Source organism: Gavialis gangeticus, unplaced genomic scaffold (genome assembly GCF_001723915.1).
Source record: "Gavialis gangeticus isolate Ggan-Ray unplaced genomic scaffold, GavGan_comp1, whole genome shotgun sequence".
NCBI lineage: Eukaryota > Metazoa > Chordata > Crocodylia > Gavialidae > Gavialis > Gavialis gangeticus.
This window is the reverse complement of record NW_017728992.1, coordinates 168,711,698-168,725,583: the sequence shown is the minus strand read 5'-3', so window position 1 is coordinate 168,725,583 and position 13,886 is coordinate 168,711,698.

The following is a 13,886-nucleotide window of genomic DNA, read 5'->3' as shown; positions in this document are numbered from 1 at the left end:
GGGTCATCATGGGGCTCAAGAGCCTCAACTCTAAGGATGTCAGTTCTTGCCATCTCGTATTCTGTGGCAGAGTACTGTGCACCAGTCTGGAACCAGTCATCACACACAAAATCTGTTGATGTGCAGCTACATTCAACAATGTACATCATCTCAGGAACTCTTCAACCATCCCCTCTACCATGGCTCCGAATCCTGAGCAACACTGTTCCCCCTCATATCTGAAGGGAAGTTGCAATTAGCAAGCTACTGGAGAAGATCTATGCCAACCCAAGCCTGTCACTGTATGACAATTTCTTAAATCCACCTGCTGCATGTCTACCATCACAACACCCACTGTGGTCCAAACTGTTGTACCAGGACTACATGGAAGAGACCCTCTGGTGTGAGGAATGGAGGTCAGCATTACCACCAGACAATTTCCTTATCGCATGTCCTACAGTTTGGCCACCTAGTGTCAATCTGCCATGCTGTCAGTGGGCCTTGTTGAATAGGTTCCAGATAGGACAAGGTCTGTATGCAGCCAACCGCCATCGTTGGGGTGTTCATGACAATGCAGATGGTAGCTGTGGCACAACACATACCATGTTGCATATTGTCAATGGCTGCCCACTGACTAAGTTCAGTGGTGGACTACAAGAACAGCCCATGGCCACTGAGGATGCTATCACATGGCTTAGTAATTATGCACATGCTGACTGACTGACTTACCAAATTTACAGTACAAGAAGAGGGAGTGCAAATTTACAGTACAAGAAGAGGGAGTGCAGGATGGTTGCCCAGCCTAAGGGAGGGGGCATAGTCAGCAATGATTCTCTAACAGTTGCATAAAAGAATTCTTGCCCATCTTGAAAGCCACAGCTCTGTTTCAAGAGGGAGTTGGTTGGTTGAACAACTGGAGGCAGAACTTCCTTTCAAGAAGAGAAACTTCCATTGCACTCTACAACATATGCTCCTTTTTTCTTCAAGCTGTTTGTCATTCATAGTTCTATCAAGTCTCTTATCCAATGAGATCTGTGGGAGGTAATGTCAGTACTATTAACCATGTCTCCAGGGATGAACTCCTCCTGAACTCCTTCTGAGGTGCAAGGGTTTCAGGCTAGTGAAGAAATAGAGACAGAATTTACATCCTCTTGAAATGAAACAGCTTTACCCAAATTGTCCCATGTGTTTTTCAGGAATTTTTTATATTATGTTTCACATTTTTGCACACTATTTTCATTATAATTGTTCACAAATAGGCATAGCAGCTGAAGAATCTTCAGCTATACGACAAACTGTAGTCTCACAATCTCTAAAACATGTTTGCGGATGTTATCTTGCAAGTCTTTACTGGGATTCATGGAGAGAAGTTTTCTTATTCTAGCGTGTCCTACATAATTCTATTAAATCCATTTTAACATTTTCCAGGACTCTGAATGAATTATGTTTGGGTCAAAACAAAAAAGTTACTATTTCCTGCAGTTACCTTAAGGAATGAAAGTTAAATAATCAGCAAGAACTGCAGAACTAAGTAGAGCAGGCTAACTTTATTACTATTAAACATAATAAAAACACTAGAAATCAATTAACACCCCTGAATAGTCCTTTATATCCTAGATAATATTACTTGGATTTCCATTCAGAATAGTGGGGTGATGAACAAAATATGCTTTAGAGATATCTGACAATGTTCACATGAAAATAAAATAATAAAAAAGTAATTAAATGCATCAATGCCAACTAATTAAGTACTTTATTTTGGGAGCTATGTATATGAGTTACACCAGTATAAATCCACTGTCTGAAGTGCTCTATTTAAGGATTTAACCCACTTTAAAATGTCTTGCATACATGCCCCTCATTTCGTCTACACACACCCAAGGAAACCTGTAAAACAAAATATTTTGTTACCTTATCTAAGGCATTATTTTGTCCATTTTCAAAAACTTGTTTCTTGGAAAATAGCCACCAAAAAAGTGTTTGAGTCGCCTAGTACATTGACCAAAGTTAGTCATACCAGCTTTTTTGGGCAAAGCCCTAGAGTAAGAGTGACTATAGGTAAATTTCCATGTCAATTAAACGTCAAACAGGCACTTGATAAGCTGCCAATACAGCCTTTTATGAAAAGTCTTTGTTTCCAGAAAAAGTTCTTCAAGATTTTCAGCCACCTCAACTCACACTGTGAAGACAACAGATACTGAGGGCACTTACTCATGCAATTGGACACTTTATGTGCCCCATCCATTGATTAATACAGATTTCTGAAGAAAAAGACAGGAATTGGTATGACCTGAATTTCAAGTTTGCTTACTCTCACCCACTGATTTTTTGTGGGGGAGAAATCTATCCAGATCTATCTTTTTTCAAAAAGTTTTTGATTTAAAGAGTGTTCATTCAATTAACATACTATCATTTATATAGTATCAGTTCTTCCAAAAACAATCTCCTAGGGTCCTATTTAAACAATAAATATTTCCTAGTATCTGTGAGTGGAAGCCAATGAAAGGCCACAAGTAGTATGGAAACTGCCTCTACTCTCAGCTGACTGATTTGGCAAAACAACAGCCAGTATACAGAAGGTCTCTTTGTTTCCTTTTGCTTTTGCCTTTCTCAATGCTAAAGCCACAAAGAGTTAACGAGGGATCTAGGAAGAGGAGACATATTTTAAACATGTTCTGTTCCTGCCACAGACCCACTGAACAACTCAGATTTTTGCTTGAACGGGCTGGACGGCCATTATTCCAAATGAAATTCTTATCCCAATGCTGCATCAGTTTTCTGGCAGGGCTGTGAGTGTGAAAGTGGTCTCAGAATGGACAGTATAATTATTTTTGATAAACAACTTCAGATTTTTCTTCCCATTGGGGAATGATCTCCTTTTCACTGGAAACTTCATGGCCCTTATTGCTGTTCTTGGTATTGTTTTTTTTTTCCTTGTCTCTTTGTTCTCTGTACATCTTTAAGCAGCTTTCTGGCTGACCTACATGGTTGCTGGCTGACTCCAGCTGGGAGAATTGGAGCGTCTTGAACACCCTTGTCTGTAGGGTTGTGATGTTCAAATTAGAGCGGAGCCAAATAAGGTTTGGATACCCAAATACAGATGGACAAAGCAGTTTGGATGCACTGGATAAAGAACCAGCTTGTACCTTCACCAAAAAATCAAACTGAACACAAACAGAATGATTTTAGAGGCCTGAAAAAGTTCCCCTCTCTTTTTTAACTATCACATTTTGTTCTTTTCCAGCTTCTCCATTTCGAGGTCCCACTCAAGCATACAGCTGGAATAGACAGCTGCTCTTTTAATGCAGAACCCAAGAAAAACCATGTATCACCTGAAATCTCTCAAACTTTTCAGCTCAATTCTGAATTTCTGAATAAAATGCAGAAAAATTGATGTAGAACTTTCATTCTACATTAGCATGAAGCAGCATTAGTGCAACTCCAACCACAAGTGTATTTCAGTAATGCCATTCTTCATCATATACATATAATTGTGGGCAATGTACTTAATACTTTGGCACATTTAGGGAATGAAATAGCAGGTAACTTTAACAAAAGAAAAACTCTCTAGGAAAAAACAGATTCCTTACCTATGTGCAGTTTGTCACAGCATGTTACTTCTCTGAAGCAGCCGGGATTCCTGTGAGGTCATTTGTAAATGAGGCTACTTTTAAGGCTAAGTACAGACAGTCAAAAAGCCAGAGGATGAATTGATTCAGTCTTCACAGGTTTCTCTGAGCTATGTAGATTGAAGCAAACTGATGTTAACTAAATCAGTTAAGTTTGATACTATATTCATCCAGGTTTATCTTAAACTGGTTTTGGCTGTTTTGAAACTGGTTTATGTGCACTGAACTTCTCTTCTGTTACAGGTTTAAACAGGTTTCCAATCTCTTAAACTGGTTTATGTGTAATGTCTGTCCCTAATACAAGTGTCTGCTTGTGGATTTGGCCATCTGTCTTTACGTGTTTGAGTTTGAAAATATTGGCCTGTATCTTTAATAAGGCTGTTCCTTTACAGAATAACAGTCTAAAAAGCGGCCACCATGGACAAAACTTGCAGTAAGCAGCAAGAGGCAAGCTCTATACCAGCCCCTGAAGCAAGCACCTCGAGAACCATGCCATATCCTAGTCCGCCACTAAGATGTGTGAAAGTTTGTTGCCATTATCCCTCCCCGCCCCCTCCAAAAGTACCTGCCTCACCTCAGGAGAGAAGTTTAGTTCTATCCAGGAAGATAAATTGTTCTCCTATTATTACAGAGAAGAACTCCCTCCTCCCTGACAACGCTCTCCTCATCGGGCTGTAGACTGGGAGACATTTTGCATATTCTCTTTCTCACTCCAGCAAGTCATGCATTCCTTGCAAACACTGACCTAGCTTCAAGAAGTGCGATGAAAGACATCCTCAGCTCTGCCCAGCCCATACCCTTGTGCTTAGGGAACTTTCCTAGGAAGAGAGTGATATGGGTTCAGACTCCTTTTGGCTCTAGGGAATCTGGACCCAGGTCTTGCATTTTCTAGACAAGTGCCCTAACAGTTAGGTTATCGTGTAGGACTCTTCCCTCCTACTCTCAGTTTTTAGCATTTAATAAAATGGTACTTCCAGACAGAACTGAACTGCACCTGAGTTCATGTGGCTGTTCTGGATCATTTCCGAGTTCAGACAGTAGGCCAAGTTTTGATGCCTAAGGATTTTCCCAAGGCAGGAACTTTGATGGCTTAGGCCTTTTGTGGCTGTTGTGGGATGAAATAAAACTGCATTTGGTGACTGAAATATGTACTTTCATTTCTACCCCGGAGAAATTTACAATTTTTCTCCAATACCTGATGAAGGGTTTTTGTGTCTGAAAGCTTGCAATTAAAGACATTTGTCTTAAAAACCTCGTTGGTCTAATAAACAATATTAGCACCTCTACCATGAGTCCTGATTGCTTTTTCCTCTAGACCAATACGGCTACAACCTGGATACCTGACACATGGAAGATATTGGATTACAGCCAATTCCTAAAATGAAATCTTCATAATTTCCCAAGGAGGAAGCAACTTTGACCACCTGAAACCTAAGATACTGCTCCTGCCTTTGTTCAAGATAATTTTAATTATCACAGAGCCTCACAAGTGAGCTGAGAGACTCCTTACCAGCTAAGAACTGCCTGCTGTCAGTATTCCACCTATTGACTCCCCTGTGAAATCCTATGAAATATGAACTTTCATTTCTACCCAAGACAGCTCTTACAATTTTTTATCCAATGCCTGATGAAGGATGTCTGTGCCTGAAAGCTTGCAATTAAAGAGATTTTTTTTTTTGCAAAAATCTTGTTGGTCTAAGATATCAATTCTACCACAAGCTCTGATTGCTTTTGGGACTTTTACACTTAAAAGTCATGTAAGTGTCACTTAATTGCCTTAAAGGCAAAATCTGGGACAAAACGTCCCCTTAAAGAAGATTCCTATAGAACAAGTATCTATATAGACTTCCTCTCTTTAATCATACTTTGATAAAAAACTAAATACTAATATTTTATAACCAAAAAAAGAACACAGGGCTCTACAAACCATGAGTTTATATTCTGGATATATCCTGGCTCTGAAATGAAGCCACTAATTCATCACAGAACTAGCACATTATTTTGGGATAAAGCCAAAAATAACTTGGGACATTTGAAGCAATTTTATGTGACAAGAATGGAAATGGAAAATTCTGGGAAATTCTTTCAATGCATCCAAAACAGTTGGCTATAAACCTTTAAGTTCAGTAAGCTATTGGGAACACATTTCAGAAACAAATAAATGAGTTTTAGACAAGATGCTTCAAGCATCTAAGTTTCCTTTGTTTTTTTGTGACCTATTTTGTAGATACTCAGTTGACAACATATGAGAAATCAGCTACTGATTTACAACAGTGATAATGTTCTTGTATACAAGGTTCACAAAAATTGACTGCTATTATCTCTCACTGGCTTGGAGATTGCATCCCATCCTTCCTAATTCTAGCCAGCAGTGATAACACATGCCTTCATCATGTCCTGTCTCAGTTACAGCTGAGTAATTTATTTAGGCTTGAAAGCATCAGTTCAGAGAAAATTGCACCTTGGATAGAATACAAAAAGAGTTCACCTCATCAGCTTTATAGGTTGCCAAGAGCAAAGCACTCCTCTCTTGGTGCTAGCGATCTATACAATAAATATCACATTACTAAAATAAGGACAGTAAGCTAAAATGTAAAGCAGCGAGTAGAAAATGCCAAAGCATGACTTAGAGATGGCCTCATCTTCTAGAACTGTGACTACCTTCATCATTTCCAATTATTGAGCACAATGAAAGTGGCTGCCATGAGTGTGAAGCTCAGTTACACAGAAAACAGGTTGCTCAGGAGCTGGCTCCAGAGTTCAGGACTGACTTCTAGAAGAGCTGGGATCACTCCCTCATGCTTTAGTTCAAAGATCACTTTGACCTTGACTTCCAAAACAGCAACTTGGGTTCTAACATGCGGTGGACGTAGTCTTTATGGACTTTAGGAATGCCTTCGACACTGTCTCTCACCCCATCCTCATTAAAAAATTAAGCAACTGTGGTGTCGATGCCTACACAGTCAAATGGGTAACAAATTGGCTGGAGGGCTGCACCCAGAGAGTGGTGGTGGACGGGTCATTTTCAGCCTGGAGGGACAGGGGCAGTGGGGTTCTGCAGGGCTCGGTTCTTGGGCCCGCACTGTTCAACACCTTCATCAGCAACTTGGACAAGGGGGTGAAAAGCACCTCGTTCAAGTTCGCAGATGACACTAAGATGTGTGGAGAAGTCAGCACACTAGTAGAGAGGGACAGGCTACAACTAGATCTTCACACGTTACAGGGGTGGGCAGATGAGAATAGGATGGGTTTCAATACAGACAAGTGCAAGGTGATGAAGCTGGGGAGGAAAAATCAGTAGCATACTTACAGGCTGGGGAACTCCCTTCTTATTAGCACAGAGGCAGAAAAGGATCTTGGAGTCGCTATTGATTCCAAGATGAACATGGGCCGCCAATGCGAGGACATGGTCAGGAAGGCTAACCACACCTTATCATGCATCCACAGATGCATCACGAGCAGATCCAAGGAGGTGATCCTCCCCCTCTATGTGGCATTGGTCAGGCCGCAGTTGGAGTACTGCGCCTAGTTCTGGGCGCTCCACTTCAGGAGGGATGTGGACCACATGGAGAGGATCCAGAGGAGGGCCACTCGCATGATCAGGGGACAGCAGGGCAGACCCTATGAGGAGAGACTACAGGACCTGAACCTGTTCAGCCTCCACAAGGGAAGGCTGAGAGGGGATCTGATGGCCACCTACAAACTTGCTAAGAGGGACCAGCAAACAATGGGAGAGGCCCTGTTCCCCCGAGCACTACCGGGAGTTACAAGGAATAATGGCCATAAGCTGACTGAGAGTAGGTTCAGGCTAGACATCAGGAGGTGCTACTTCACAGTCAGGGCAGCTAGGAGCTGCAACCAACTTCCAAGGGAAGTGGTGCTCACTCCTACCCTGGGGGTCTTCAAAAGGAGGCTAGACAATCACGTAGCTGGAGTCATTTGACCCCAGCATCCTTTCCTGCCCATGGCAGGTGGTCGGACTTGATGACCTGCTTAGGTCCCTTCCGACCCTACCAGCTATGAAACTATGAACTTATTCATTAGAGGGATAAGCAGCAAAAAAACCACCAAAGGCAAGTTTTCTTTGAGAAAGAATAAAAAAACTAGCCTCAGTTCAAAACTCCTAGTCTCCTTGCTTATTTTTTTAATTCTAGAGGGCTTTCCAGTAACATAAGAGCAGGCACGGTAAAAGGACAATATAGATAATGAAAGCTGCAATTTGCCTACAAACCTTTCAGTGAACTGGTAATTCAGCTGAATAGTCCAGTAGCTATTTTCCATCTATATTGCTGTAGGTGACAGTTATCAAGACATTTTTTCATTGTTAAGCCTCAGGGGGAAACAGCTTTAAGCTGCTCCTAGGTCTTCAAGATATACCTTATACCAAAAAACTGAAGGTGGTTAGGTATTTAATGAAAATAACATGTCTCCTTAAGTAACATAGAAATCGACCCACCAGCTGCTTTCCGTCAGTTTACTCAGTTCAGTTTTTTTTATATGTTGAATTAATATGATGAATGTTTATTAACTGCAGTTCACATTTTGAATGTAAGTGCTTAAAGTAAATTATGTAAATACATTCCAGATACCAGGAACTGCAAGTGGAATTAAGGGAGCTGTGAATGCTCAGCCTTGCTGATGAGACAGGGTTGTTTTTTTAATTTAAGCAATATAGTTAAGGCATTCAAGTCTAAAAACATGTTTTCCCCTTCAGTAAAGCGTTTGTCTAGAAGTCCCATGTTTTTAAAAAGCCAGTATGATTTTATGCAATGGTTCCACAACAGTCATACCATAGCCGCTCTTTGGGTCACTTGGGTTCCTTAACCGTGAGGTTGATCGAGGCTCCGTACAGGGTCTAATCCTTTGAAAAATTCTAACCCCCCGGGTGTCAAGACAATGCTTCTTTAGGCATTATATGTTAGAGCCCGATCCTCTGAAGTGAAGAGCCTTGTAGCATCATTTACTCAGGAACAAGAGAACAGCGGCATATAAAAACTAATCCCTCAAACTAAAACTGACACATTTTTGGCTGGCTCAGCAGTTCTGTTTTGGGTGTGAATGTCAAGTATTTTGCTTGATAGCTTCCAACGGCTAAAAAAAGACATAATGTTGAAAGCTCCACTTTTCTTCCCACTAACTTCTTCCCCCTATTCATTACCATGAACCTGCCTGGGTCCAAAGAAAATTGAAAAGAGAAACTTTCTCTGGGGAAGTGTGCTGTGCTTTGTAATGGCTACTTATAAAGCACTAACAATAAGCCAGCACACATTTAACATTCCACCATCCTAAAGTAGAAGATGCAGAGTAATAAATAAGGACAAGAGGAATGAAAGCATATAAGGCTCCAACACACTGGGTGTGTCTACACAAGATGCTTACAGCACGGTTGACTAACTGTGCAGTAAACATCTCAGTATCTACAGGTGCACTCCTATTAGGGTGCACAAAACTAATAAAGTCTGCTGTAGGGTCTTTTTGTGTGCAGCAGTGCACATGTAGATGCTGTCCCAGCTGGCTGGGGCACAGGGTGTATCAGTGCCAGGCTAGTCAGCAGGCAGCACCCAAGCTGAAGCCCCCCTGTGCCTTAGCCAGCCACTCGGCAGCACATGGAACCCGGTTGGAGCAGCCCGGACTGGCTGGGGACCCAGGGAGATCAGCCTGCCAGCCCAGGGCTGCCCCGACAGGGGTCCACATGCTGCAGAAGGGCTGACTGGGGCACAGGGTGCTTTAGTGCAGGACTAGCTGGCAGGCAGCCCCCACGCTGAAGTACCCTGTGTCCCAGTCAGCCTCTCTGCAGCACATGGAGGCTTGCTGGAGGAGCCGTGAGTGGGCTGCTCTGACAGGGCTCTGCATGCTGCAGAGCAGCTGGCTGGAATGCAGAGTGCTTCAGTGCAGGGGGCTGCCTGCCAGCTAACCCCCCACTGGTCTCCTGCCACGTCCCTGCCAGCTTGGGCTGCTCTGACCAGGCTCCATGTGCACAAATAAACTCCAGAGAAATATGCTCTGAAGTGTTTTGCTCCCGGGCACATTTTCAAATGGCATGTTGCTCCGGAGTTTTTTCATGCATATTAATTACACGTGTTGACATGTCACCTATATAGAAAAGAACAATGTTGAGTTTGTACTCCAGAAAACAATGGAAACGTGGGGATATGTTTCTATTCTAGCCATACCAATGTAAATCTTGATACCAAGCAGAATACAGAAACTATTTCCAAGCTGCAATGTAGCCTAACTACTAAGCACACGGTAATCAAGACCCCACATACACAGAGATTACAGACATCTTATCTCCATGAAGCAAATCAATTCCATATCATCTTAAAGTTCAGAGAAGAACATTTTATTACATTTATTGTGAATATATTGCCAAGGATAGACAAGGTTCAGTTATGCTGAATGGTTCCCAAGGTCAAGGAACATCTTTCTTCTAAGACTTCCAGCTGGCAACTTCATCCTCACACTCTTTCATCTGCTCCCTTGTGTTTATTTTAGAATAATACTTGTGACGACAATAGAATTACTGAATCTGCCTGTACAGCCTCAAGATGGTTGTTTTTAGCAGAAAGATGTGTGAAAAGTAACTGGTTTATAACCCAGTGATTCAAACTCATTATTTCAGGTTTAACTTCACATTTCTGACTACTCTCTCATCTGTATGAAAAATATTTTAACAAAGAAGGATTAAAGTCAAGGAACCAAATTTTTTATTCAGTTTTTTGCACTTTTTACACAAGACTCTCCTTTTAAAAGCACCTCACAGAATACTAACGATAAGGGTAAAGATGCGATGATGTGCCTGGAGACTCCTTAGAAGTTTTTCATGATTTCACTGCAGATCTTGCTTCTAGCAAAGGTAGTGGGAGATTAGCCACTAATGTCACCCACAACAAAATTAAGACCTTCATGAGAAAATAGTACACCTCAAGTTCTTACTTGAAGTGAATTGCTATGTTCTTCAGTCATGGGGAACGTTGTTAAGTTTATGCTTTGAAAGAATTGACTTGGAATAACCATTTTTTTTCAGATGTAGAGTACCTGAGGATGTGAGTCATGAATAGGGTTATCTGTCTTTATAATAGATGTCAGACGCTTTGTTTTTCTTATTACACAGTGACCTCTGTAATGGATAAAAATTAAAGGAAATGGCTTGTCATCAGATTATATCTTTTAGGTTATTAAATAATTTATAAAAAATGCAGTTGTCAGAAAGCTGATACTTTTTCTTCACCTGTCAACCATTCAAATTTTAATAGCTGAACTGCAATGGGTGTGCAGCAACTACACCAGATCTAACCACTGAACTTGTAAAAAAAATTAAAGGAATGTAATAATAATTTTAACTTAAGGAATTCTAACTAATAAAGTTGAAAAACCCAGTTCTGGTGTTAATTATATCCGTTCTATCAATTTGTCTTTTAAAAGGTACTGTGAAAGCTCTGACTGGCAACAGTGATATAATTCCTAATATAAACTAAAATATTCATACCACTTTATAATCAGGGCATAGTTCCTAATCACACAAAGATCAGTGTTTACCACTAGCACATTTAATTTGCACCCTGCCATCCCCCCACCCACACACCTTACAGCAACCTTTTCTCTGTCAGAGTAAAAGAATAAAGGCAGGGAAATCTGAGAGTCCCAGCCACTGAAGATGTAGGAGAGTGTTGTGACTGACAGCTGGTTTCCTCTTAACTGTGTTACCATGACTAATATCTGTGGGCAAAGATGAGTTGCCCAATTCCTCAAATTTAAGATCTGGCAATGTTTTCTATAATTTCTCCTCTGTGGAATTACATCAATAGGTATAACTGAAACAGGAATTGGGCTTACAGTTCATAAGATGCTGGCCTTAATATTCAATTACAAATGTTTTGTTCAAATGAAACACATTGTTCTAAGTGAGTCTTCTTTCCATTTTCCTGTTCTTTGAAGCTTATTTTACATATGATCACTGTGGCTGAACTTTATAACCAGTGCAACACTCAAACCATAAAACAAGAGGGAGTGAAATGGAATACTGCCTTTCTATTATCCCTTTGCACAAGGGCTGATTCCTGTTTTATGATTAGCTGTACGCCATTAGCTCACATCGTCCACATTCACCAAACAGCTCTTTAACACTTTGTTCCACATCAGTTTCTCCCCAGCAGTCCCCAAACTGAAGTATTTTATAGTTAACAGGTTTGAATCCCACCTGCCCACCCAAGCTAAGTATATGCTTACTGAAAAAGGATGCATCTCAATTTTTTTATTTAAAATACAAACTTATAACATTATGTCACTGGGCTGTTTTATAAGCAATTATAGGGCTTACATAAAGCTCTTATTACCCAAAGAAATGTTAATTTTTTTTTCATGCATTTTTATGCATGAATAATTTTTAGTTCCCAATTTATAAATCCAAAGTGGACACAAGGGAATCACTGACACTGGTGTGGAGCAGATTGTACTTGAGTTTCTTGATCATTTGGGCGTATCTGTTTGTGTTTGAATTCTTAGGAGATTCTTGGACCATGCAGAAAAAAATATGGCACATTTTACATTCTCTCTTTTTTTCTCTGCTTCTAACAATCTCTTTTTAAAATAATGCCCAGAATATTTAGACATGACTGTCTGAAGTGAGGCACCTAAGATCAGATTACTTGTTCAGATGTTCTGACGACTCACTACTCCAAGAGATGTCAATGTGACAACACAAGGTGGAAAACTTTGTCCATCATTTTTATGTATAAGCTTCCCTCCCTTTTTTTAAGTACAGCAAAGTATGGAAGTTTAATACATGACTGGATTGGTATATGAAATTCCTTTGCACAGTGAATAACATCATGTTTGTAAGGCGTGTCTATGCTGGTCACAGCAAGAATTATTTTATGTGCTCAGCTTTTTTCACATGGGAATAAATCTGGATTTTAGAGGGGGGTGTTTGTTTTGAAAATGTTATTCTCCTTCTTTTGTTTTTATTTATTAATTGTTTTAAAAGATAAAGCCTGGACATTTCCTATTTCATTGTCTGGGAATTGTCTTCCTATAAACCAGTAGGACTTCAGCATGAGGAGTGCAGTTGTTCTCTAAATTCAGATAAAAGAATAGTATGCTAAAAGAAGCTTTTCATTTTCCATGCCTAAATGGCTTGTACATAGCTAAATAATTTGAGTGTGGGTGGGGATTCCATTTTACCCTGCAAGCATGTCTGCTTTAAGTAAGGCGGTTGCGCAGGGTTCCCCTGTTTTAGTCGACAGTCTAGGGGTTACGACCCAAGGAACAGAAGAGCAAATTTGAGATCCCCCTACACCCAGAAGATGTTTGTACTGGTATCGCCTGGTATTTCCCAGCAAAGAGTTCTAACCACCAAGACACTGGTCAGGCATTGCCCACAAACCTCTCCATCCCTCCTCTGGATGCTGACACGTTTCACTTTGAATTTAAATATTAATTGAACAAAATGGGCAAACAGCACCAGGATGTTTCTGTTCCATTAGGAGTAGGAATCCAGGAACCTCTCCTTTTTAGGCCAGGATCATTCTCCACAAATCTGCTCAACCTCTAGGTTGTTCTCTTCCTCCTCACTCCACATAGTAATCTCTTTTGGCTTCAGGAGAAGGTCTGAAGAAGAAGCATCTGTGTAATGCTTCATCTGTGTCCTGTGAGTTAGAACACTTTGCTGGGACCTGCTCTATTAGCTAGAACAAAGGAGTACCCTCTCCCCAGTCCCAATCTCCATCAGAGTGTAGCCCGGGTGTACACGGGTATATACTCCCTTCTCCAACTGAAGGGGATTGCTAGCAGGCAGGTGTGCTGTGGGTGAAACTGCAGGCTACTCAGAGTTTCCCCCTGTCTCAAAGGAGCCAGGCCAGACCAATCTGGAACTTAAGTATATACAAATGTATTATTATTTACATAAGTGGGTAAAGGATAAACATAAATATAAACATATGTACAGATATCTATGTATATAAGTATACATTCAGATATATAACTATAAACCTTATTCTCTTTAATGGGTTACCACCACTGGGGTTTCAGGTAAGTAACAGGTAAACGCAGGTAAGTAATAGGAAGGGGTCCCAGCAGATCCCCCAGGCAGGGTTATAGAGTCCATTAAACTACCAATTCACAAATACAGAAGTACACAAAACATAAGGCGCAATATTACAAAATGTTCAGTGCTCTCTCACAAAATGTAAGACACATCAGCCTTAGACTCTTAAGGCCCCAGGACCACAGGCTGATCCTCAGAAACTGGTTGCACTCCAGCAACTGGGGGGGGGGGGG